At 36.5% G+C, this 22300-nt stretch overlaps 1 long non-coding RNA gene across 1 annotated transcript; it reads left to right on the plus strand.

The window, feature by feature from the left end:
• The first annotated feature begins 447 nt into the window (after positions 1-447).
• LOC125491437 lies at positions 448-1143 on the plus strand. The gene is made up of 2 exons (XR_007268305.1): positions 448-619; positions 834-1143. It is a non-coding gene; the product is annotated as an uncharacterized LOC125491437 (long non-coding RNA).
• The last annotated feature ends 21157 nt before the right edge of the window (positions 1144-22300 follow it).

The raw sequence follows: 22300 nt of genomic DNA on the forward strand, positions 1-22300 counted from the left end.
ATTAAGCTTATATTTCAATAAATGCACAAGTAAGGGTAGTGCGTGACCGCGCGCCGCACCCGCGCCGGCAGCAGAGAGCGGCGCGCGCCCGCCAGCTCATTCAGGGGAAACTCCTCGCTATCAATGTATAAATAATCGTTTACCAATGCGTCCAAAACATGCCGCCGGTACCCGTAGTACGATATTTCAGGAAGGTATTCCCCCGACCGTCAGACGAACGCAATTTCAGCACATCCTATTTATAAGCGTCTATGTATAAATTTACTAAAAGTTAACACCACAACACACGTAACGAATATAAACTCGGAAAAGCCTCTATTAATATACGACCGACTGACTTTGCTACCAAAAATAATAGTCTAATTGTGAAAAGTTTATGCGCGATGGGTCGTGGACCGGGGCTATCTTGGGGCGGCTAAACTTAGTGGTGCGAGCCGTGAGCCAGATGGTAAAATTAGTGCTGAGTGTCGGACGAGACGCCGTCTGTGACGAGGCCCATTCACGAGCTCGCTGCTGCCGCATCACCGCTCCATCACGCTGCCAACACTTATGACATTCCATGTGCGAATATGTCGCCCGGTGACGCTGCTCTGGCCATCGACCACCGCCGCACTGCCAGGTACGATGCATAATCATCTTTCTGCCACCGCCCTAGCTAGAAGGTGATCATATTCGCTTGGCCGTAGATCAATCGCATTTTTCTCAATTGGCACTTGAAGGACTATAAAAGATTTATGTGCTTTTATATGAGTATAAAAATTAATTTGGTAATTTCGGCTTTATTGATATTCAAATTTTATGAACATAATCCGTAAAGTAATAATTACTTTCAGGGTTAGCCTTCGTCCATAATTTGTGAGGAACGTGTTTACAAGGCTCGGAGGGTCCTTGATATTTCAGGCTGTAATTCGCCCCTCGAGCCATGGTTCGCTGCGGGAACATCAAAGAGTTTCAGTTCATGTTACCCTCATTAATGTTTGAGGATTTAGTTTCAAATATATTGTACCTAATGGTTTTGGAAAGTAAACAAAGAAGGTCAATTAATATATTTGCCACAAATATTGAAATATTTTTTTTATGTGCTTTGATTCTTACTGACTTAAATTCAATAAAATTAAATTAGTCTATAGACTACCTCTAGTATCGGCATATTGTTTGATAACTTGGAAATGTAAATACTAGTTGTAGAGGGAAGCGGGCCATCTGTTTCATTCAACAAAGTTTCAACCAAGTCGCCATTTAGTCCACAATTGATACTTGTAGAAAGGAGGAACCCCCCTACCCCATCAAGATTATAGAAAATTACTGGCGTAATCAAAACTTTCAGGCCGGCATACTTCAGGTGGGTCAAATTATGGGATAATGAATGTAGAATCCTTCAAACTTTGAAATTCGCTTGAATTTCAAGCGATACTCGAAAAAAAGAAATTTTACCTACTGAAAGGTTTTTTGCATAGTTCCCAACATATTCGTAAAAGGGCGGTATTAAGGTATTCAAATATGTTTTTTACATAAAAACTTACCTATTGTAATATAAATAGCTAAACCGAGGACTAAAACCTTTTCATTTCGACTGTTTTCAAATTCAAATCTTGATTGCATTCCATGATTAGTGTTACTTACATAATGTGTTAAAATAATAATAAGATTAACAAATTGCAACTTAATTAGGGTACAAAAGCCGGTCTTATCACTGAAAGCCATCTGTGCCAGACAACCTTTGGATGGAGGGAATAAGAGATTAAGATTGATATAGGTACCTTTTTCGATATGATATACTTAACACATAAGCTGCGCTCGATAGAACACTAAAGTTAGGTACATATCTCATGAAAGCTGGCTTGTATTCATTGCGTGTTCGGCCAACGGTAAATTGCTACTATAATTCCGTTCTTCAACGGTAAAAACGCGTTATTAACATAAAGAATGTAGAAGCCTTCATTTCTTGGGATGTCACGAGGCTCATATTTTATCAACTGACCGTTTATTCAGCCTATTTGCCGACATTTGAATATGATAGTAAAAGTATTCTAATGTTGCAAATTAAGAGCCTGCCAGAATTTAATATTACTTTGTAAATAATTTAGAAAATGCCTTTGCAATAAAGTTTAAACAAAAAACAACAGCTTTCAAAATTATATACATAATAACAACGAAATGAAATCTCGATCTACTGAGGTCTTAATTAATTATAAAAAATCAACCTACCCTGGATAAAGCATGGCAGACATTGGTTTGATTTTCTCTCCAGTCCACGTGCTTGACCGAAACCCGCAGAGTGGTACCGAATTATGAGAGTGAACTGAGGAAGCACGGGGACTGAGCGTAAAGGTGCCGAATGACGGCGGTTGACATGAGAGTGCAGCAGACGACATGTCGCAATGTCCACTAGTTACCGGTTTTTATTAAGCCAGGAAAGCCAAGCCAGCCAGCTAAGGAAGCCGGCCAGTACACAACTTTGGTTGGCAATCATAATTAATTCCCTCCTGTTTAAATTCAATGCTATTGATATCTATAAAATTTTGCAAATAAATATAGCGTCCAGTGACTAGTCTGCTGGAACTTATGTATGTCACCCGCCGTTAATTGGCACCCTGACACTGCTTCTACGGACACTCCTATGATAATGACATAAAAAGAAAATTTTAATTTACAATTATTTTGTGTTGTTTGTAATTCCGTAGCTCGTTGAAAATACAAGAAGTCTGCGTGGCCGGCGCCCGACACGGGACGTATGAATCAATCAGTGTTTGTGAAGCTACGAATACGGATTTACTCCACCTAGTGTAGACGTAGGTACCTATCATTCAAAAACTACTACACAAATTGAGTTACATTATGACAAATAGGTTCATAGGTATGATGTACAAATTACATTAGATATTTAGATATATCCTGCTTTTACGATATTGGTATTTATGTGAAGTAATTTACTAAGACAAACTTACATGCCACTATACATAAACATATAAGTATCGTAATCTTCAAGGGATAAAAAACCGCCAACAATAATTAGTTAATTTAAAATATCAGCGTCAAAATTGTCATTTATGAAGAAAAAAACATGTAATTACCGTAATTGTTAGCAGACTGAATACCACATTCAGCTGGACTGAGTTCGTAGTGAGTGAGTGGTGGGCGGGGCCGGGGGGTAGATCAAGGCATTTATCACTTATTCAGCAAGATCGCAAGTCACTGTCGACTGAACTAGTCGAACAACTGTCTGCTATCTCAGACATTACTTCCTCGCAAGCCTGAGCGCCTGGTACTACGGTTTGTCTTGCACTTTGGTTGATGTTACAAAATTCATGGTTCAACGAAGCTGTGAAATGTTTCTTCTTTGCTACTTTGTTTATCACAAAAATATTTTCTGAATTCTATAAGTTAATAATTCTAAGGTGTATTTTTGTGAGTAGAATTACTAAATAAAATGTATAAATACTATAATCATAATTATTATGATGTCGATAAACAGTCAATTTAGTATAGGTACTTTAAGTACTTTACACAACATAAAATATTCATTTGATTATTTTCTTTGACTTTCTTCATCGATCTGAAACAAGGACATTAATGACTACGAGTGACTAAGTAGTTATGCAAAAAGTTCTTTCAATATCTTACGTATAGAACCACGAGGAAGCTATTAATTTGTGAAACGATTTTCCCGATGACACGTTGATTAAAAAGTCAAGTAATTTAGCGCGCACATTTCATTAAAATTACAAGCACGCGGAATGGCCGGTACCGTTTATTATAAAACGCTTGTGGAATTATTTCCAATACGAAGGAACTGTGTATCATTAGAAATCATTACTTTACAGGTTGGAAATGATTGAATATTAACTATTTCTCACATTATTTAACTGGCCGGTGTAATAAATGAATGAATTAAATATTCCAATTTAATATTGAGCACGTAAAATATGGCGTGGTGGTGGCGTTAGGGTCGCGGTGGCGCAACGGATAAGCTCTCGGCTCTCATTCATGAGGCCGTGGATTCGAATCCTGCCATCTGCCAATTTTCTATAGAAGTAAGCAATTTAAGTACAAGTAAACAACGATATTACGGTGAAGGAAAACACCGTGAGGAAACCTGCACATCTAGATTGTCTTGATATGTGTAAGTACTACTTAATTAAAAAACGACGATACGGCTCGCGAACTATCAAATGAATACAAATATACAGATAAAAGCAGGTGGCTCGTTTGCGTGTCACCTCTGACTATCCTTTCAGGGATTACAGACGTGAGATAGAAAATATCAAGTCTGAATGCTTTAAAACGGTAACTAAATGACAGTGTGAACCCGTGTTTTATACACAGTTTGTTTATAGTGCGCACACGCCCCGGCAGCCAAGCTACGAATCTTTCGTCACTACAAACACATCATTAAAAACACCATAAAAAGTTACTAGACTAGGAGAATATTCCATAGCATAACGTATTTATTTTAAACGTAATATGGAGGTGGATTGGTAGGTTACACCCACAATTAATTTATATTTAGACTTTTTAGAACAGCTATGAACTTTTGAGGACTGCACCTACCCAGGTATGATCTACACAAATCAACCAAAACCTGCCTAACAGCACAAAAAATCAGTGTCCAAATTCCTACGTCTTCAATTACTTGGTAAATGACCGCTTGGTTTGCATAGCTCAGAAATCTTCCTTTTTGCGTCTCCAACTACAAAGATTGGCAACGGCGTTTCGAAAATCAAAGCAATAAACTGAAGCATTTTCCTTCGTATAAAACAACGGTTGGGGAGCGGAGGAAAGGCGAGCGCCGCCCAAAATAGCTCGCACGTGTCCCACCGGCGGCGGCGGCGGCGGCGGCGGCGGCGCGCTGCCCACGCGCAGCAAAATGGCCGCCGCGCCTGCGCAGTGTCTTATAACTGCACGGGGGTCACTCTACCTCATGAATATTGAAGCTTGAGAGCATTACAGCGATCTATGACTCCTATTTGTCGTATTAAACGTACCGATTCCATGATAGCTCTCGCTCATTCGGTTTTCAGTCAAGCTAGAGTGACCCAAGCAGTACGTGCTCTTCTAGAGTTGCTTTTCATCCCTGCTTGCATAAGTGAGCTCAGTCTCAGCCAATTCCAAATCACACGCCTTTAAAGTCGCAATTTATAGAGAAGTAATCATTTTGCAATTATTTCTGACGAATAGCGTGTGGTGGAGATTTCATTAGATCTGGACACTGTCGTTTCATAAAAGGGGGATTTCATTTCAGTTTCAGTATAAACATAACAATGAAATCATGACATTAAAAAAAAATATGAGAAGGTACAAAACATAGCCATAATACTTTCCATGGCGGAATTAAATGAAACAAAATTAATAATGTTGAAAAAGCATGACGAATCAATGCGTCACCTCTTTATCACATCCTGAATTCCTGTACATTAGCACATGTTTTTCAGGACATATGTACACTTCAAGTAAGGAGGAAAGGGTTTATGATTCATTAAAAATAATAACATAAAAGCTACCGATGATAAAGTTATACGCTAATAAATCCTGAGTAGAAAAAACTTGTCTGGACGACTTCCTTTAACAATAAAGATATAATTCCACTTGGTTGAGTGCTGAAAAATGATAACGTGTATAATATTGAAAGTCCGATTTTCCGTTTGAATGGACAACATTTCAAAAAACTAAAGCTGCTATAAATCGAAAACCATTTCGAGATTTAGCTCTAAAGGCCACAAAAAAAATGTTTTTGTATTTTTTGGATATATCATTTTCGAGAAAATCATAAAATAGTAAAAAAGTGCTGATGACGTCATGCACCAAGTGCGATGCATTTTGATGATCAAAGCCTATAGATTTAAAAACAAAGTAACTGTCACTTTCATTTTTGATTGACGTTGACGTTTTATCGTGACGTTGTTGTTTATTTGGGTCATTTTCATTAATTCTGTTCTGACACTTTCTGACTATTTTTTTTATTTATTATTAAGAGATGACCTCTATATAATATGTCCCAGAGCATGCCACCGCCTACATAGCTGAAAAAATGCTTCTGCTTATTTTTTTACATGATAAGTAAGTACCTACTTTCCATCATCAGAAATATCAAGGTCATTTGAAAATGACCCATTTGTTGGTTGGCATGTAAACAAAGTTTAAATATCACTTGTCAGTGTCATTTATGTTTTTTTGCGAGACTCAGGCAATAGACAAAAATAAAAATTGAGCCTAATATGTGACGTCACTTCCGGTTTTAAAATAATTAACTTTAAAGTTAAAAATAACATGCAAAAATTTATGTATATACAAAATAAAAAAATACGGGTCCCCTAATTTTCTATAAACTTTCCGAATAACTAATAAAAATATAGGGTAAAGAAAATGAAATGTTGTCCATTTCCGTTTTTTATCCTTATGTCTTACGGTGAAGGAAAACAGCGTGAGGAAACCTGCACACAGATTACATAATTTTATGGGTACCATAAATGCATTTTACTCATTAAAAAACGGCGATACGGCCCGTGACTGCACATTTGTACAGTGAAAAGCAAGCGAGTCATCTCTGACTACCCCTTAGGGGACCACAGTCGTGAGCATATTAGATATGTACGTATTTCCTATCAGCTACCTTTACCTGTTTGTGGTCTCCACTCCAGAACACATCTGCCCCAGCGGTTGTCGGTTCTTCGGAAGATATGGCAGGCCCACTGCCACTTCAACAGCTTGAAATTTATGAGTAGGTAATTAGTAGGCATTTAAAAAGTTAATTTAAACCGCATGAAGCATGGGCATGAATTTGACTTATGGGACACCCTGTATGTACTTGCATGTATTCCTTAAACTTTCACTTGTTACTATACGATAAATAGCAGAAGATAATATCTATACGTAAATCCTTACTAGTCCTTACTATCCTAACTAATATTATAAATGCGAAAGTAACTGTGTCTGTCTGTCTGTGTGTCTGTTACTCTTTCACGCCAAAACTACTGAACGGATTTGAATGAAATTTGGTATGCATACGGTCTAGACCCTGGAAAAGAACATAGGCTACTTTTTATCCCGGAATTCCCACGGGAAAACTTTTTAAAGTGAAGCGAAGCGCGCGGGCACAGCTAGTGGTATTATAAATTATTACACTCAGTGAAAGCAACAACTCTTCAAATCATATTCATCGCTATCAGTCACCTACATACCTAACTATTTTTTTTCACAAAAAAACCTAATTATTGCCAAATGTTTTACGCGTAAAAGCCGTTTCCCCTCGCGGCGTGAGTCACCCGTGAGTCGTGACACAGGAGACGCGGCAGCTGCCAATGAATCTCTCCATGCACGTGGCATTGCAAGCCGCCATGCGAGTCACGCTAATCGACCACGGTGTAGGTAGGTAATACACGGGCAATGAAAAGGTTCCACTGAGAAAAGCACAAAATTACTCCTAAACGGTAAAGGCTAGCTTAATGACGCCTTTTGCAACATTGAAGTACATATAACAGAGCATCAGGATGTCACCAATAAAAAAGGTGATATTTTGTTCAAATTTTTAATTAAATGTTTGTAAAAATTGGGGTTGTTTGGTGTCGACATTTTGTGAGTGGAGTGGAACTATTTCATTGCCCGTGAGTGTATTAAAGGAGAGTCACCTTAATCGACCACCATGTAATATTAATGGAAAATATCGCACGGAACAGTGGACTGTTCTAGGTAGTTCTAGGACAATTATGAGGAGAAAAACATTTATGAGGAGAACGCACTAACACAATCCTTTTCTACTAGATCTAAGATGCAGCACAGATAATTATCTGCTCACCGCTATATTTTGTACTCGGGTCTTGAATTTTGTAGCTGTATCAGCTGCCCGATACCCATTATTACAGGCTCTGCATAGTTTAAGGTCGGATGGCCGTTTGTGGGATGTCTCCATAAATCTAGTCTCTGCTTAAAGACTCATAGTGAATTATTTTTAAAAGAAAACTTTAAAATTGTTATACCTACACTTTGTTACAATATCGTTAGGGTATATTTTTCTGTTCTTCCACTATAATCGTCTAATAAAAAGTGAATCGGAGCGGAAATCCTAAAGCAAGAAATTACGGCATTCGAGAGAGTATTGGTGATCTCTAATTACAAAAGTCTGCCAATGGCAGTGCTCTCGTCCGTAGAGGCCAGTTTTGAATGTGAATCGATAGGATTGTGTGTGTTATTGAACCGTATGAATAGAGGGGCCCTGAGATTCAATCTGAGAATAATATACTCAATTAGGTTGGAAGGTTGGCTCGTTAAATGAAAAGCCTGAATATTATATACGGCAGAATATCAAGTATCTATGATCAAAATTACCTATATTTAATCAAATTATAACTATTAGGTTTATCAGTTGTTACGTTACAACTTCGTAAGTTGTTGGTAATGTGGATGTCGGTATATATAAATGCAACATATCATTTTATTCATTCGCAACATTACAGTACTGCCAAAATCTTTCATAATTATATATATTATTTGTAATATTTGTACAATAATGAGTTAAATAAAATAAATAAATAAGTAGAAATTTTTAAAAAATCTTTATATTTATATACTTCTATAATGTCTCTACTCTACATTAAAAGCCCCTAATCATAGCTTATTTATGTTAAGTTACTTGCTTGCTATAAACTCTTAAACCCATGTGAATCATTTTAAAGCTATTGTCGCACCCGCTGTGGATTTACAACGTTTATGGTCTTTCGCAGCTGTTCCCTCCCTCCTCCTCCCGTGCCCTGCCCGATCTTCCCTCTCCCTCTAACAGCTGCTACTTTCCTTGCGCAGGCGCATGAAAAAAAAAACTACGTAGAGGAATAATAAGGGAAAGCTAAGTGGTGACCTGCGGCCGAGTGGTTTCGGCTTTCAGAGAACAATAATGTCATAGAGTTGTCGGTACCATTAGAAGTTATGACATTTTTCTTAGGGCCCAATTTATTTCAAAATTCATAATATGTCGGATGAGAATGAGAATTTAAAAAATGAGAAATGCCTTCAAAAGTAGTACTTATTTAGTAAATAAAAATATAATAGTGGAAACTGCTTAGAAAGCCCTACTAGGTAGGTATGCGTATTTAGCTTTTAAACCAGTAGAAAAATATATTTTACTGTAAGCAATATTCAAGTTTAGTACAACATGCACTTCAGAGTTATTGCACCATAAACTCGATATGATTTATAGAGAAGTAATCAACTCTGAGCCTTACAGATGATACTGGAGTGCTTTAAAACATTATGGTGCTAGAGCTTGTTTGTTATTCATTGATTTTATTAGAAAGGTCGTCTTCGTAAGCATTCAACTCTATATCGTGCACTGTTAGGTTATCTTTGAATAGGTATATATATATATATATAACAGCTAATATTCTTTTTCATAATTTCCAGCCTAGTTACGTATTCTTCTACGTTTGTTCTTACATTAATAATTTATAGAGAATAAGTAATTCTATACTAGTTTCTAGGCACTAAGAAATAACATTATCCTTATACTCGTACGTAGTCAAAATATATGACTCCGCATAGTTGTAGCAGCGATCTATCAAAATCCTCTTTCAGATTGGAAAATAAATGCTAGAGTTTAACATACATAGCTCTGTTTCCTTTTAACTCTTCTATGCTATATTTCTTTGGCAAGTATCCATACCTTTGCACCACATATTAAGCTCTACCTAGGTATGTCTTTAGTCAGCGTCCATACCTAGACATTACGCACCATATAGAGACTGCAAGACACAATATATAGTTGGAGCTTCTTATTCATGTTATCGGCCGCACCGCATAGAGACTATTGGTGGAACATTTAATTCATATTGATCGGCCGCCATTAAAATTTTTGGTGAATGAATTTCTCCAGCCGATCCGTGCGTGTGTGTCCGCGGCGGGCGGGAGGCGGCTATATTTAGATCTATGCGCGTGCGCGTGAGTCGCGACGCGTGCCTATGTAGCGCCGCCGCTGCTTGTGTAGCCGTCGGGGTTATGTACCCGTCTAGGTATATAACAGTTGTAGCTGTCCAGAGGTTATGTACTTACCCATCTAAATATTTAGCTATACGACAGTTGTAGCTGTTCAGAGATTATGTACCCATCTAGGTATACAATAGTTGTAGCGTACAGAGGTTATGTACCCGTCTAGGTATACATATAGCAGTTGTAGCTGCCCAGAAGTTATGTATGTAGCCATCTAGGTATACAACAGTGGTAGCCGTTCAGGGGTTATGTAGGTACCCGTCTTGGTATAGGACAGCAGTGGCTGTCCAGAGGTTATGTACCATGTAGGTATACAAGAGTTGTAGCTATCCAGAGGTTATGTACCATCTAGGTATACAACAGTTTTAGCCGTCCAGAGGTTATGTATCCAATTTGGTATACAAAAGTTGTACTTAGCTGTCCAGAGGTTATGTAGGCACCATCTAGGTATACAACAGAGTTGTATTGTATTGTGGTATTACTAGCTGTACCTTAAAAAGTTTCGAGGGAAATCCGGGTTAAAATCTGCTTATAGTTAAATCCAGGGTGTCAGCTTACTTACTGAAAGAGTAACAAACATCCATCCATCCTTTCATATAAAGGTTGTTGCAAAAAGGGTACCTAAAGGCCGAAAGGGGTAATTTCTTCTGTTACTCAGGGAGTCACTCTGAAATACCCCTTTTGAAACTAACTCCCTGTGTAGTTGTAGCTATGCATTTGTAGTAATTTGTGCATTTGTAGAAATTCTTTGTAGTAATGTGTTAATTTCGTTGTGCATAATTATTTCTAGAAGCATTTATCACTAGATTACTTTAAACTGAAGATAATAAAAAAATAAGACTACCTAAATAAGTAGTAGTTCATTAAAAATATTATAATTCAACCAGTTATACCTAAACAGGGAGCAGCTTCAAAAGAATATTGATTTCCTAAACGTAAAGTGGGTATTTCATTATTGTTTCATTATTTCCAATTAAAGGGTATTAACGAGCTTACGTTTTCTCTATTCCACTTAAATTTTTATGAAAAGGATGATTTTCAGGTATGAAATAGACTCGAAAATAATATACGTATTGTATATATATAATATATGATGTAGTAGTATATAGAGATAATAGAGGTAGTTAAATTCAAAACCTTTGCTTGAATAGTGTGTACCAAACAACGTATTTTGAAAAATCTATATTACCTATACACCACAGAAATAAATTAAAAAAAGGTAATAAACTACTACCCATTCGGAAAAGGGCCCTTTTGTCTACCAATCAGTACCCACAAATCTACACCTATACTATTCACAGCATAAAAAAACCTGAGACTAACCTGATTCTTTACGCTAAGCGGTAGGTATCTCATCAGAAGTGATCGTCTAGTCGGCGTGTAAACTTCAACCCGCGAGGGGTGATACGCTGCGTTGGCGACCGGCCAAGTGGCGTTTCTGGCTGCCGGCCAAATCGGGAGCGCACATTGAAAAAAAAATGGCCGTCGCACATCTTTGATGCGTCATAGCTGCGCGCGCGCACCTCTCTAGTGCTTTCGGGACTTGAGATATATCGTTGTTGACGTAGACGGAGAAATAGTTTATTGATTCTAAAAAACTTTTAGGAATGCTTTATAACCTTGTGTTTGGATAGCAGACCGGTGCCTGGACCAGACACAATTCGATAAGGATTGAAGATCCAATTCCGTAGACACCTGGTCAGTTCTGGAATCCCTACAAAGTCTGAGGGTATCTGAATGGGAGGTGTATGTACTTACAAGAGGGAAAGGATGCATTCGGGAAGCTTCATGACATATTCTCATCAGTCATTCTTCGAATCCGAACCCCTAGGACTTTACAAGACCCTGCTGGTGATGACGTAGAGTTAAGAAAAGTAAACCATAAGGCCTCGTCCACGACGCCAGTGGGCGGAGTAGTGTCACTTACCTACAGCTCACACGCTTATTTCCAGCAGATTCTTTTTTTATTCTTATCTATTGACCAGGTGATAGCCTTTCTGATTAGAGACCCTGGCTAGCTGTCCAGGGTACGCCGAACGTATACTTAATCGTATAAGATGCAGTTTATACCTAAGTTATTCGAGGACGTTTCCTTACGATTGGCTTGTGATAAATGATTTCGCAGTGGACAATGAATATTGTTTCCACACTTAGATACTGACATGGAAGTTTATTTAAATTTTCTCAATGATATAGGTATGCGAGATGATGTTCTTTCAACATGACATTAATCTATCTAGTACATTTTTCCTAATTGATCAGTAACGATAATTCACAGAGCGCTATAAGTACACAGGTATACATACATAATATATCTTCTGACACCGAACCTCAGACTTGTTTATCAGAGAGTTTGAGTATGTAACGGAGGAATGCCACCGACATTTGGCCACGCTACAACTAGAATTAACTTTTTAAGCATTGACTAAACTTACTAGTAACAAGAAGGTGATAAGTGCTGTGATACATTTGAAATTCCGATGCTATTGATTTGATTTCTGAGAATATTTTTTTTATTTTTAATATAATTGGGCATTTCCTATTATAGGTGATGATTGTAGGTGGCTCAAATGTTGTCCCTCATAAAATATTTGGGTAAACCTTCTCCTTGAAGACGCTGCAAATTTTTACTTTTTATATATTTTTTTAATTCGTTCAGAGCTTCTTGCAATCTGATTATTCGTACTACGTACCTATTGAAACTCTTTTTTATTGTGAGTTTTTTCTATGCCCTGACAAGCTGAAAAACTCAGGTAACTTCAGTTTGACTGCAACACGCATCGTAACGACGAAACTTTACAACCACTAATGCCCGACGCTGGACGCTTGCCAAAATTACTGAAAGACTATGAAACGCGTAGCTCTGTCCTCGCATTATGAAAATGTACCTACCTATAGCGTTTATGGTGATCATGTCACTTTATTTTACTGTGTTCCATTAGTTAGAGCGTTCTTGTATTTTATTTTCAGATGTTTTTTTAGATATAAGTAATACTCAAATTCAAATGTGTTTTTTTAGATTTAATAATGCTTAAAATAATAAACAAATTATTTTCAGTAATTGTGTTATTATTATGGATAACGCACATATAAAAGAGAATTTGAATATACCTACATAAACCAATGCTTTAAACCGTATATATAAACACATTGTTCGTAAATGAACTCCATTAAAGTTATTACGGCAAGTTCTGAATTTCAATTGTTCAATAATAAATAAACCAAAACTTTTAATTGCGCAACATCATAACTTATTATAAACGATGTTCCGAAGGTTGGGTTTAGTTCCGAAAAGTCCATTATCTAATCTAGCAAAACTTTTCATTATTTAAAAACAAAAGAGTCGAGTGATTTTAATGCTGGCCAGTCACAACAAAATGAGACAAAAAGGTCGTAAGGGATTTCGGATCGTGAATCCTTGCCATTCGGAATTTGAAAACATTGGGCCATAATTTTCCAGTTTGACAATACCGCGGGCTGCGGGGGCGGAGCCTGTTGCTTGCTGGGGGCTTGCCAAGAGCCGGCTACATCGCAATAGAGCATTGACGTTTGGTGGAACGCATGTTCTGTAGGCTCTTAGATTTATTCCCTTTGTTTATTATGTTCAGTTTTAAAAAGATAAAAAGAAAGCGTAGTCTTTAAGGCAGCTCCATCACAAGTTTTTCGGAAAATCGGGAACTAACCTGCCTATCCATACTTTCTGGAATTCTATGATTGCAGCTAAAGCGTAAATATACGTCTGCGGCTATTGGACTTCACTGGTGGCGAACTTTAGATTTGAACACAACTAAGTTATTTGTAGCTTTCAAAATCAAGAAACCATGCGAACATCAAAACACATATTTAATACGAAATTTATTTAAAACGAGATTAAAACCATTTTAAACTAAACCCGTTGAAAATTTGTTGTGAAATGATGAAAATGATTCCAAGATTTTATTATTGTGTTGAACATTATCGCCTACTTTGAACATTATAAATTATGGAAGATGTGGGCGGAAAAAAATAATTTTATAAATTCACCTTGTTATTGGTTTTCAAACTTAGGTAAATAATTATGAATATTAAATACTTAAATGCGTGAATGATTATTTAATAAGTCCACTTTCTAACCCTTAAGTATTTCAGGGAGATATTGTATTTTAACCCTCGGTTAACCTGAGATTTTTTAAACCCCCATGTGAACTTATTTCTTACACGGCATTTGATTTATTTTTATGATAACAGGTTTTCTTTAAATCATGATACAAGAAAAAGAAGAATAAGGCCGGTAATATGTTTATATTTTGGGAATTCACAGTTATTATTCTGAGATCTTTCACCATAGACAAGAGTAATATTTTTTTCTAGCAAGTACTCGCGCAGTAGGAAGCCAGCCAGTATGTAGGTCGAGACTCTGGCTTAACGCCAAAGTAGAGTTAGTCACCCAGTACTGTACCCAATCTGTGGTGACTGGTTTGATAGCTACATAAAGGTTAGCCGTTAGCTTATGTTATGACTTCATTTGCTTGCATCAAAATGGTTCTGATGATGATTAAAACAGTTCAAGACTAATTAATGGTCTTGATCAATCAAGGTTTCTGTTTATTGCATTTGGATTAGGAACATAAGGTTAAAACATAATATAATACAAAATTGTAAAAGAAAAATATCCTCTCCAGGGCTACAAAGAAAATTCAGAGACTTACTAAAAAATCTTATGAATATTATATTCACGTGGTATTTTATAAGTTTCTTTTACTGGGTCGACAATTCAATACATTCCTTGTAATGGTTAATTACTTACTACTGAATAAATATAGTTTCCACAGTCAGTAACTTCCTGTAATATAAAGGAATATTTTTACAATGATTACGGGCTATTATTATAATTATGTAATACCAAATGTGAAGACCAGAGATTTACTTACTTACTTTGTTTCAGCAGATTATCAGATCTATTACCATAGATATAATTATAAATCGAGCTTAAATAATGCAGTTAAATCAAAATGGACTTCTCCTGTTCCATATCATGTTGCGAGATTTAATTGACATGACATCGTTGTATGTAGCCCACGGATGCATAATACAATGACATTATGCAATGTCTATAACTACAGGCCTAAATGTACGGTGCGTCTTAAATTATTGCGTTAATAATTAATTGTATGCTGGTTCTAAATTGATGATACCGCGACTACTAATAATAATATGTTGACAAACAATATCTATTTAGATAATAATTATTATGATAAGATCTTGTTTTTTAAATTATTTTATTGATCGTTTTATAATCATAGCTTTTCCTAAGGTAATCTTTCCTGAACTTTTATTAAATTTCCATAAAAGTCATAGTGCTACTTCCGTAGTCTGAAAACATACAAATTCGCGCAAGTTCAAATGACTCATGGCACTTTAGTGGAATTTTTGCCCTAGCTGGGTATGACTAAGAAATCCATTACTATTATTATGGAGTAACTTTCATTTCAAATGCTTTTTGAACATTATTTCTACGTAGACATGTAAACCTTATCATGAAATAATGAAATCAGAGACAATTATATATCATATTTTATATTATTATAAAAAATACGACCATAGGGTGCCGGTTCTTACATTTCTAAGGGCATTTTTAATGAATCGAATTCGTAGAAGCTGAGCTGGCTAAATTCTCGCCCTCATGAAAATTTGATGTAGCAAATACAAGTCTTCGTACCCCGTAAACTTTGTGGTAAAAGAATGAGAACATATTCGAATATTAAATAAAAAAATACACAGTTTAATTATTGAACCGTCCGTGTTGCGCAGACGCTAGCCTTATAAAGAGTGGCGTCGCAGCGACCGCCCGCGCCGCCCGCCCTTGACGTGTGTTTGGCTCACACTCTGCCATAGATTAAACATAATACACTCGCGTGCAATGAAAAGTTCAACTTACAAAATGTCGACAATAAATGAACCCAATAAAAAAAAACGTATACACGCACTCACGCCTTGTACTAATGTACTCCCTTGCGGGGTAGGCAGAGGTGCATTGCTGCACCCACTTTTCGCCAGAGTGTTATGTTAGTCCCAATGTAATAGGGGGCGGGCCTATTGCCATTTTACGGGCACATCCAAGACCCGAGAACAAATATCTGTGTTTAAACAAATATCTGCCCCAGCCGGGAATCGAACCTGGGACCATCGGCTCAGTAGTCAGGGTCACTAACCACTACGCCATTCGGTCGTCATTTACGTATATTTAGTTGTAATATTCTGATGCGTTAGTAAATGTACTTCAATATTGCAGATGCAGACGGCCTCATTAAGCTAGCCTTCTCCGTTTAAGAGTAATTTGGTGCTATTGCTTACTTACTTAAACTTTGTTCGCGAGTGGAAATTATTTGCTATCCATGTATACCCGTTTCCACGTCTCCGAGTGTGCGCTCTATATCCCCCAGTCGCCGGTTTGTTGACGCGACAGCTGCGTTGCATTTGTTACCTATAGCTGCGTGCGAACAACAAAATGTATAGTGCTACATTTTATTAGGCGAAAGAAAACATTTACTTTGTTGTGTTTGTTAGTATGAAACCTTTACATGTAGAATTTATTCACCTCTTTTGATTGTTATGTTAAATGCTAATTAACGGCATTTGAACCTCTAAGTTTGGGAGCGGAATAAAATTTTATTTTCATTTTACCTATAAGTTGTGCTCACAGCACAGACTGCTCTAAAAGAATACCTACATAAGAAAAGCTTAAAACTTAAAAGCTTCATCATACTTGTACATCTTGCTAGTCACATAGGTAGAAATAAACACCGAAGCCATCTAGCTGAGCTATTGTCGGAGTTTCTATTATTTTAGACCGCAGGCCGCAGACTTTATATTAATATTATACATTATTAACTAAAATTAGGTATGATAAACTTAGTCTACATAATTAGACTATCCCGATTCTTTAATTAAACACTCCGTAGACATACAAAATTCAGGAAGTATCTTATTTAAGTAAGTACACACATACATACATTATACTGAATACATAATAAAATTTAGAATTTCCAGGATTAGAAATAAATCTTCAGTTACTCTTTGGTCTATTTTATTCCATCAATTTGCTGCATTTAACATATGTTCGTATTCTACAGTGAAAGAATGGCCTTGGCTGTATTTCAGTTACTTCAATATTATGTAAAAATTACTTGCTTAATTAATAATTAAAATCTGATTTAAAAAAAGCAACATAAGTTATGAGCTTTTTGGTCAAAGCCCGGACTTACATAGCAAGCTTATTAAGTAATGCTCACGACTTATTCCTGTAAGCTGTGCGCTGGCGAGCCACCCACTTTTCGTAACACATTAAATTTCTACAAGATTTCTACTGACGTGATAGGAAGCGAGCCGTATAGCCGTTTTGGAATGAGTACTATTGCACTTATTAGGGTACTAAACTCTACATCTTGAACCTAGATGTGCAAGATTCCTGACGATGATTTCACGTGGGATAATCATAGCACACCATCTCGAATAAGAGGATGAAGCCTTGAACCGATAAGCGAACACGCTATAATATCACTTTAAATAAACATGGGGATTTAATAAATAAGTAAGCTACAAAATTACTTGGAACGGCCTCAATCTTCATTAAATGAGAATTTACTACAATCTCCGCTAATACTAAACTCGTGCCGATTTCTTACAATATTCTTATTAGCATTCGTTATCAAATAATACTATAAGAAGACCCATAAAAACGTATTTTAAATAATATTTGTACTAAATTAAGACTAAATTCACTATGAAGAATTTAAATACAATTATCACGACTACTTAGTAAATTTTATTTAAATCGTAACAAACTAGACAGGTCGACGGCGTAGTAGTTGAAACACGTGTCAGCGACATCAATGTCACTGTAGACTATACTAAAACTAATACAAATACCTAATATACCAACATGCATACGTATATTCCTAATGTACATGGTAATCTCAACTCGTAAAGCGAAACAGCGCTGCGATACATGCGCGGGCGCCGCTTCGCTCTGTAACCTGATACGTGCAACCCATTTCCTTATACGGCCATAATGGCGGCCGCTGACCAATCACAGCCCGGCGTTTCCCGCCCAGCCGCTTGATTGTGAATATGATCTGTACTTCGATACTCTGTGTGTAAACACTTCGTAGGGAAAACTGTGTGATTTCTAAGAGTTTCTATTGCTAAGAGAGTACAGTAGAAATTTCATTGGACTTAAGAGGAACAAGTAGAGGTTTGATTATTGATGTATAGGAGCTGTTTAGAAAATATTTACGTGCCTATAATATTTATAAGTAGGTATTATTTATGCTAAATTGAAAGCTAAATAAACCGATTAGCATGACCTTAATAAATGTACTTATGTGGTTTAATTTAATAAGAAATGAAATTACGTTAAGATGGTTGAAGACCACACACATACAAGACAACGAGACCTATCCTTTTCAGTGTTGTATTACAGGGTAATCCCTAGCTTCGACTATTGAATGGAATGAAACAGTGTGCGGTAGTGGTGCGCCAACGTCGAAGCTCTGATCATTAATCTGTCAGATTACACTCGAGAGAGATAATTGACCACACGCGGGATGCTGCGCCCCACTTGGTTTTATTACCCGACCAAAAAAAGATGTAGGTTTGCCGACAGTTTGAATGTGAAGTTTCAGGTAGTTCCAAAATGTATACAGGGTGTCCCGTAACTTAACGCCCAGCCGGGAGGAGGTGATAGAACTCGTCATTCAGAACAACTTTAGCAGTTGCAAAATTTTTAATTCTCGATAAATGTTTTTGGATTCTGTCCTTGTACTTACTGTAATAAATTTTGTAATAAACGAGACACCCTGTATAAGCGAAATTCAACTTTATTTTGCATTGCAATTATCTACATAATGGCACAGATGTAATGTAAATATATTGTTAACGAAACATGATTGCACTTAATTTCATTTTACGAGTAAAGTCTTGTAAAGAGACCCTTGAATTTACGACAAGACACTCGGGTATGATCGGTAATCTTCGGGTTATCACTGAAAGAGGCCGCCATTGCTACCGCCGCCACCACTCTGTCCGTAATTGGTGGCTTTATGCGGCGCCGGCGCACCTGACTCAACTCAAGAGTACAACATCTTAAAAGAATCTTAAGTGATGCCATTGAACTATGACTATTATCTGTGTTACTGTAAGTAGGTAGTACGATTAATATTTTTATCTATTGAGATTACAGGTAACTTCTTTGATCATTCTGTAAATATCCGTAACGTAATGATTTTTTCGCCCAATTAACATAATTGATCTTGAATTAGAATTTATTGGCAATTAAGTAAGCCAAAGATCGGTGTTCGTAAACCCTTAGCTTTAACCTTCGTAAAACAATCAGTTAATAGTCACATTATTAACAGTAGAAAGATGGCAGATGCGCTATTTCTACAAATTGTGCTTAACTGAAAGAGCGATGAAAAACTAAAACCAGTGCATCCACATCTGCATAATTAGACATTCCTTCGATTTCTGTCTTGTAGAAGCACAAAATTAACACTATGTAACCAACACACCCCACTGTGTAATACTCGTTAAGCCAAGTGCCCCTTCACCTTTTTTCTAAAGCTCAATCTAGCTGACGGAAGCTGCGAGGCGTGTGACGCTTCTAGCATAAAAACATTTCATGGGTCAGTGTGTAATGTTCATTACGGCGGCAGCCCGTGTGAACATGGCCTTATAATGGATAAGCTAGTGTCCATGAATTTATCCACCTCTTTAAGTTGTGTTTAAACGTGGTAAAGTACTATAGGTAGGTATGTAGATAGCTGGTTTATAGTATTAAGTGATTCATAAATACATAATGATGTATGCTTTTTTATGGTTTTACGAGTACGTGTCTTGAGACCTTTAAAATATGGGATTTGGGGTACAAGACAAGTAGGTACAAGTGGTACCTAGTAGGTATTAGATACTGGATTAAAATGAAAGACTCATGTTTTTTTTTCAGTGGGTAACTCTCACTTTTTAGCACGGAATGGTGTGAGCAGGCCCAAGAAAGGGATAAGTGGAATGTTCAAGGAGAGATCTTTGCCCAGCAGTGGGACACTAGAGGTTAAGGAAAAAAAAAACTCATACTCATAAAACAATCAAACCGTTTTCAATTATTACGAAACCATAAAAAAACTATTTCATAATTGATGAAACTAGAAAGGGTTCTGAAAGGTAAGTATTTATGTCTGAATAGCATCCTTTTTAATGAAGACCTTCTTCGCAGTGACATTTTTTATACATTTTATATTATACCTACATGATTATAAATTGTAAAGGTATATCTATTTCCGGAATACAGGCAGCAAATATATAATATTATAATATATAAAGCTGGATTACCACTGATTCACTGACTGACATGATTGTTCTCCCAGAAGGAGCCATTTTTTGATATAAAAATGTTTTAGGGAAATGTACAGGGTGCTCGGGTGAGTAGAGAAAAAATCCGAAATTTTAAAAAAAGTTGTAAAAAAAAAAAATTTTTTTTGTTCCTCTTTTTTGGTGACCATACATTTTTTTATATTTCGAGGGTGTATTAAGAGTGTCTGACAGATTATAAAAAAAATATAAAAAAATAAAAAAACAAAATGGCGGCCGAGTTGCAGTGAAGCAAAGTTTAGGGCGTGTCAGACCCGACTTGAGGTGAATTGATCTCCCGGAAGGGGGGGAGGTGGGGGGATGGTGTTTTTTGTAAACGGTGGGGCACATGATGAAATTTAAGGGAAAATTCCAAAAAATGATTTTTTTTTTATTGCGGGGGGAGGGGAGATTTTTTTATAAAAACGTGTTTTTTCGGCGATTTTCAAAGCATTTTTTTATTGTGTTGGGGCCATTTGACAGGTTTGACTTGTATGGAGCGGTTGTGTAGTTTGACGAGTAGAGTTGCCATGTGAAAAAAATTTCCCCATTTTTAGGGTAAATTTCGAGATTTTCCCCAAAAACATGAAAAGTAGAAATGGCCACTTTTGATTTTAAAATTTGATGCAGTTTTGTTGGAAAGACCCGTACTAATGACATTTGACCATTTTTATTACTTTCGACTGGCAACCCTGCGCGATAGGCGAGATTATATTTTTTCGGATTTTTTTACGTCGACCCAACTTGAGGTGAATTGATCTCCCAGAAGGGAGGCAGGTGGGGTGATGATTTTTTTTGTACACGGTCTGTTGTATGGTGCAATTTATGGGAAAATTCCAAAAAGTTAAAAAAACAAAATGGCGGACTGCTTTGGCGGCCATTTTGTAAAAGTGAGTTTTTTTCACGATTTTTGATTGGATTTTTTACCTATTTTGAGTGGTTGGGGAGATTTGTCTTGTATAGCGCATTTGTGTAGTTTGTTGGGTAAACTATACCTACTAAATAAAATTTCCCCATTTTTAGGGAAAATTTTGAGATTTTCCCCAAAAACCTGAAAAATAGAAATAACCGTTTTGGATTTTAAAAAATGATGCAGTTTAGTCAGAAAGGCTCATACTAATGACATTTGACTATTTTTATCACTTTCGGCTGGCAACCCTGAAAAATACGGAAGATTATATTTTTGAAAAAGTTCGACGTCGATTCAAGTTGAGGTGAATTGATCTCCCAGAAGGGGGGAAGGTGGGCTGATGTTTTTCTTTGTACATGGTTGGATATATGGTGAAATTAATAGGAAAATTCCCAAAACTTTAAAAATCAAAAAGGCGGATGAAGTGGCAGCCATTTTGTAAAAGAGAAATTTTACATGTTCTAAGGCTATTTCACCTGTATTGAGGGGTCTGACAGTTTTGACTTGTAGAGCGCGTTTGTGTAGGTGGATGCATTTAGTTTGCTTATGAAATAAAAACTCCCCATTTTTACGGAAAAAATCAAAATTTCCCTAAAAACATGGGAAATTTTACATAAATATGCAATTTTATCGTTTTGTGATGGTCTGAAGGGATTCGAATGTATGGCGCGTTTGTGTAGTTAAATGCATAGATTTTTAATTAATAATAAAAACTCCCCACTTATAGGAAAAAAAAACAAAATTTCCCTAAAAACATGGGAAAATTTACATAAATATGCAATTTTATCACTTTGAGATGGTCTGAGGGGTTTCGAATGTATAGCGTGTTTGTGTAGTTAAATGTATACATTTTAAATTTAAAATAAAAACTCCCCACTTATATGAAAAAAAAACAATATTTCCTTAAAAAGGTAGAAAAAATTACCAACATTAGCAATTTTACCCCGTTGAAGTGGTCGGACAGATTTATGGTATATGGCGCATTTGTGTAGATAAATACAAACAATAATTATTTAAAATAAAAACTCCCTACTT

This window comes from Plutella xylostella, chromosome 5, assembly GCF_932276165.1.
Source record: "Plutella xylostella chromosome 5, ilPluXylo3.1, whole genome shotgun sequence".
Taxonomy (NCBI): Eukaryota; Metazoa; Arthropoda; class Insecta; order Lepidoptera; family Plutellidae; genus Plutella; species Plutella xylostella.